Below are 6,642 nucleotides of genomic sequence, written 5' to 3'. Positions count from 1 at the left end.
ATAGCCTTTTTTGTGGAGGAGAGAAGAGAGAGTTCCCAAGATCACACAGCTTATGGAAACTGAGCTTATATTTTCAACAAGTCTAAAGAGGTGAATGTTGGTCTTGTGTTTAAAGCAATTAGATTTAACAAATACTTGGTTAGAAGTCTCTGCTGTAGGGAGAAAATAGGTGTCTTCTTCACTCAGATACTCGTATTACTAAGAAAACATGGTGACACATAATGATCAAAGAAGAAGGATTTAGGATCTGCTTGAAATATTTAGCTTCAGATATAGGCCCATTCAATCCAAATGTTTGAGAAGCCTTGGAGCCACAGCTGACTTGTATCCTACTGCCTTTCTGCAAGACTCTCTCTAGTCCTCTAACACCTTTTTGGAAGAAACCTGCTATACAAGCACAAAAGAGTCTAGATTTTCGGGGTACTGTTCTGCACCTCTTAAGGTCCTCCCTTGATGCTAGGGTATGGCAGCTCTGCGTAGGAGCAGCCCTCTGCCCCTTCCAGGCCCAAACTCGAGACCATCTGTGTACATCAGTGGCAACTTCAAAGGAGGCTGAAAATTTGGCTCCAGAGAAACCAGAGCCAGCACATGCAAGAATACTTCCTCTGTGTTTATTTCCAAGCAGCTTACCCTGTCCCCCATAACCTGCCACTTTCAGCAAGAAAGGCTCTGGAAGAAAGTTGGAAATAGAAAATCAGGCTGCAGAATATCTATTGTATTATTTGAAAATAATCTTTTCCAAAGGGAATATAGACTGGGGACTTTTAAGAATATGGAGCTTTACAGCTGAGAAATGTACTAGCGTGTCAATGTGGTAATGAAGTTAGTTCTGCACTGTTTGGAAAACAGCAAATTTCCTTCCAAGGTTTGTCATCTAACAGAAAATAATGATTTCCTTGCAGGCGCTTAGGCATCAAATATAAAGACACAAAGTGAGAGCCAACCACAGAATGAACCTGCTAAATATCACTATTGAAAGTCACCATTATCCTAGAATCTTCTTAGTATTCAGTGTTAATTATAAAAACCAATATCTATAGAATTGAAATGCCCAGTGGGAGAAAGTATGACATTTAACTTACAGAATTCCTTCCCCCTTCAATCCTTTTTCACACAAAATTGGTGCTTATTCAGTAAAAATCAGGAGTCGTGGAGGAGGGGGAAGATAGTGCATTGATTTACATGCATATCTTGCTATTGCAGAGAGAGCAAAAGATTATCTAAATTAAAAAGAAAAAAAAACAAAAAACTGTTTTGCTGCATATAAGCAAAGATTCCTATAATGACCTTAAGTAAGCAGAAAAACAATGTTGGCTTGTCTGGGAAGGGTGGAGGAAGGGAACTATTTCTTCTCACTGGGATGAGCATGGGAAACTGTACCATTTGGCAGCCTTTACCTGGACCAGCTAGAAGTACTAGGTTGAGCAGAGATTCACATCACTGTTGCCTGTTATCAGAATTTGGTTCCTGGAGGAAGCAGAAAATTGTGTTAGATTTCTTGGCTCTGTATAATTACTCAGCAAGAACGATGCCTACTTGTTTTCTCCTGAAATATTTTTTAGAATCACTGCAATCAGGGGTAGAAGAGCTCACGAGCTTCCTTAGGTCATTTGATTTAACTTCAAGACTGAAGCCAAGCAAAGGAAATTTCTCCTGCGTAAAGCAGGCTCCTACAACTAGTGCATGACTGCTTCTGAGCATTTTGGCTGTAGACTCTACCTTGTAAGTGAACAAAGAGCATATGCATGCCTGGAAATGCTCTGCACTCATAAGCCTCACTTCCAATTGTGTAAGTTAATATGTATTAACCGCAAATCAGTTAAATCAGAATTGCAATTTAATTAAAAACTCCAGGCTAAATGAAGTATTAGAACAAATGGGAAGCTAGTGAAATTGAGTAGGAAGGAGTAGGTAAAATTCTGAAGAAATCTGAAAAAATCTAGGTCATCTGCATTACTACAAAATAATATTTCATTATTTCTCTTCTTCCTTGTCCTAATTTATATATTGGAGGACAAAAATAAAGCAACTGCTTCTCTTCTCTGTACACTTGTTTTCTGTTCTGAGAAACGTTTCCAGAAGACATCTGAACTTCATCTAAACACCTGAATTTCAAAGAAGAGGAAACGAAGAGGTGAAGTAATAGCAGTTTTCAAATACATAAAAGGTAATTTCAGTAAGGAGAGGAATAAGCTGTTCTCTTTCTCTGTTGTGGACAAGGCAGAGCCCTGTTCATTTTGCTCTCATAACTGTTTTCTCATCACTTTTGATACACTCTCTGGGAATTGTCATGTTACCCAAATAGCGCTAAAAATAGTCTTTGCACTGCTACCATTTTCCTGGTGCATTATGAATGCACTTAAGAAATACATTTCAGGAAAGGCAAAGGGAAGCTGGAGAAAAAGGAAGAAATTTCTTCCTGATGATTGAGGATTGCTCTGCTCCTCTGAACAGCTGCCATCTGAAATTGTTTTCAAAGAACCTTCTCTTCACCTCTGTGGTGAATGAGTCTACAGAAAAACCTGGCATGAGTTTCATTTGAAATGAAATAACTCCCATCTTGCAGTGGACTGCATGATGAAGATGTAGTTATAAAATAAATAATGATTCAGCTCTAAAGTTCAATTTTGTCCCTATTAAGTTGCTCAACCAGGTGTTGAAGCCAATAGAATTTGCTTTTCCCCCTGTTGGAAAGCTATTTTGAGTGCAGCACGACTGAAGAACAGCCACTTATTAGCTGCTCGGCAGCAGCTTCAGCTTTTCGACAAGAATCGCCTGCAATTGCTTGAACAACACTTTTGCCAATAACAATCTAGTTCAATCAGCAACTATGACCCTGTGGTATGAAATTATGCAGTGTTTGTGATTCTGGTAAGTTATCTGCTGTTTATTCTAACATCTCTGTTTCATGGCCTGGTGTCGGGTGTGAGGAAGGATGCACTGCTGATTTAGAGCTTCAGTTTGCTTTTAATTCTCTCTTCATCCACATAAATTCCCATGTAGTTTCAGCTCAGTTTGCATCCTGGCTACAATTCCTGGGCGGTGGCATTGTGTATGTTGCATAGTTGCCATGTTTCATGCTGGAGCTCTTTCTTTCCGTGGTGAGGGATGTAATCCTCCTGCATCCCAACTGGACTGGGAGGATTAATTAAAGTTTGCAATGCACTGTGAGTTCCTTGCATGCTATTGAAGTGGAAATTATTGTTCGTTACAGCCAGTCTGAATGCCATCTGGGGTTTCCATGTTATTGTTTCAGCTCTGTTGTGCATCACCAAGCTTGAGCTGGTACCATGAACAAAGGATTAGCATTGCACTCTGCTGCATATTCAGTGCTGTGTCCAGCACTTACGTTTGGCCAAATACATCTCCAGAAGCTGAGCTCAGCACAGCAGGACTCCATGTGCTTTCATTTAACTTGCAGCCTGCAACATCCCTTTCCTTTTCCTGCACTCCCACTCTGGAATGGGCTGGATCCACAAAGCTAGATCCCATATTCTGTATCCTGTATCCGTGTCTTTGAGTGACTGCAAGAAATCATGGTGGAACTGGGCTCAGCAATTTGCAAAAGATGCTCTTTTTCCCACACACCAGAATCATATCCTTTGTACGGCATCTGAGGCTCTCAGGAGACGCAGTGAAAGGGACTGGTCTTGCCTGACACCCAACCAGTGATCTAAGTGTCAGAAATCCATCCTGCAGTATTCTTGTACGCTTGTGAAACCTGTAAAACTTAACCTAAAACTTGTTTTGCTTGACAGCTGTGAGATCTATCTTGAAGCTTGGTAGTGCCTAAATTAATGCCCGTGAACTAAATGGCATAGCTATGGGTTTTGTTCCACTTTTATGCATCAGCTTTAATTCAGCTAAGAAAGCTTAACCTTCCAACGGGCTTGTGAGAGTTACCTGGTAAAGAAATTGGTAAGTTGTCTGAATTTGACTTACTAACGGACGAATTTTGCCATACATCTTAAGTAAATTCATATATTTGACTTTCCTAAAAGGAAAAGAGATACAACTACACAACTATCTCCATACTAATGATATTTTTGTGAAACTAATAGATTTTAATGCTGGATGCTGAATGCTAAATAAGCATGTGTCCGAATGTTAGTCACTGTCCCACTGAGTCTCCTCTTCCCTACCTGCTTCATAGCATCAGGCTCTCCTTAACCTTTGGAGTGTCTGTCCTGGTTTTGTGAATGAGTATAAATAGATTTGTCAAGAATTCTGCTCTGTGGAGGGCAATGTCATGTGCATTGGCTTGTCCTCTTCATGACACATCAGCTTCTGCTTTTATGATGAAAAGCATATAGAGTATGTTCACTTCTGAAGTGAATAAACTGTGGAGTCACCTAGGGAAGAATGCCTACTTGATGATTTTCAAGCAGTCACTCTATAAGAACGTCTATTTGTTTGTCTCTGCATGTCCCCCAGAAATTTCTGAACCTTGTGTCCACTTTTGATTAATATTCACTTAGTGGTTTCAGAGATATTAAGCTCTTAAGAATTTCATAAACAGAGGCTGCTGATTGTAGAGAGTAAACCACATTAATGACCCCACCAAGTAATGTTTTCAGTGAAGGTAATAGGTATCTGTGGCACTTGTCCTAATATTAGCAAAGCAGGACATGCAGAGCTCAGAAACATGAGCTGCCTCTTGCTCATCCAGCCAGGCTGACTGGGAACAAGGAGATAAAGGTTATGAGGGACAGGAACAGAAAACTCGAAGTGGAACTTCAGGTAAGATAGTAATGACAAATCTGTAGGAAAAAAATAAAGTGATTTGGGAAGGAGAAATTATGGATGGATGAACTGGGAAGGACATAAAAGAAACTAGGAATTAGAATGAAAAATATGGGAGAAAATGATGTTTCAATTTTTTATTATGAGATAAATGTAATTTATTGTCATTATAGCTTCTTTAATTACCTTTCAACTTTTTTTCTTTAATGATGTCCATATGTTCCAAGTAACAAGGTTTTATGACTTTTGTTCCCCCACCTTTCCCATGGCTTACATTCCCCCTTTAATTGCGAGATTCACATCAGATGCCTTGCCTAATGTTTTTGCACCAGTGCTTCCCATTTGTAGAGATAGGCACTTGGGGAAAGGAGAACACCTGTCCCTCCTGATGGACAGCCACTTGCTGTTCTTGGGGACGTCCACCAGATGGCAAAGCTGGGGTTTCTGCACAGCTTTCAGCACCCCTTCGGAAGATAGTTTAACCTCGAGAGCACTAGTTCAACAACAGATCCTTTCCCGGGCACATTTTAAAAAGTGATTATGTTAAAGTGAGTAGAGTCTATTTGGGTGTTTATTTCCTGGGAAGAATAATTTAAAATTAAAGATGCACTTAGAAAATGGTGGGAGTTACAAATGTCCAATGTTCATTCTGGTCACTGCAAATCCTATGCACGAGGAATACAAATCTCAAGAATCTCTAAATTAAAACCGCTACTTCTTTTATTTCTGTGGAAATAAGTATAATAGTGATGATGATGATGATGTTATGTCTAATCTGGGATTCTTGTGGCTATCCTAGGTCTCCTAAGTTTTCCACAGGTAAGTAAATAAGCCACAAGCAGTTACAATTTTCTAGCTTGTGGAATTTTGTGCATCTTTTCCTTCCAATCTAGCTTCATGACAGAAGATTGTATTTATGATTTTCTTCCCTCCCTACATACATATACATAGATATATATGTACCATTTTAACCATGCTGTCTCAAAAGACTTCCGTCATTTAGTTATTGGAACTTCCTTGCACGTATGTAGTTATACAGTGCAAAGAATTTAGGGCAGCAATGTCTACTTTTTAAACCTACAAAAAGAGACTATACCAACGCAACATTTGTTATAAACAGAGGTAACTCCAACAATAAGTAAGCTTTGTACCAGTAAGTTGCACATCTGATGTAAGAAATGAATGTTTTTAAACTATAATCACTTGGCATTATTTTACATTGCATTGCTGCTTCTTGCATTGCAAGGTCCACACAAGAAATGAGAAAATCAGGTCCCTTTTTCTTCCTCCAAGCAAATAAGCACTTCTCTCCCACAAAAATGTCTACACTGGCATGCTCTGAAAATGAGGAAGAGCTTACTGGCATCCAAGAGACACATGGCCTAAGTCTGGAATGGCTGAGCTACTGAATCAAAGAAAAAGGGAGGTGAATTCACCATTTTGTAAATCAATAACCACGTATTTTCTGCTTTGGCTTCTTTACTAGTGGCAGGAGCAAGGGAAGGATTATTTGCTTTATTTGATTTGTATTTGCAGCCCACAGTTCTGCAGCTTGACTTGGCCACGGCAGAGGCCATTACAGCCTCTCTCTCCTGCTGCCAGCTTGGTGTCAACTCTGGTTCCTTGGGGGCTCCTCATCAAGCATATCCTGTAGTACTCGTTTTTCAGAGCACCGAGACACCAGCAGAAAGATGAGGAGGCCCTTCCTGCGACACACATAAGTTACTGTGTTAAAAAGGAAAAAAAAAAAAAAAAAAAAAGTGCTATATTTGGAGTGTTCCTAATTGCACTGTTCTATTTCCAGCTGCTGAAATCTGCACCAGAATTTTAATTAACAGCAAAAGCCACGCAGCAGACCCCAACAACAGGAAACGGTTATTTAAACAGGCTTTGAAAGGA

Source organism: Nothoprocta perdicaria, unplaced genomic scaffold, assembly GCF_003342845.1.
Source record: "Nothoprocta perdicaria isolate Ctin4 unplaced genomic scaffold, notPer1 scaffold_539, whole genome shotgun sequence".
Lineage (NCBI taxonomy): Eukaryota > Metazoa > Chordata > Aves > Tinamiformes > Tinamidae > Nothoprocta > Nothoprocta perdicaria.
This window is presented reverse-complemented; position numbering follows the sequence as displayed.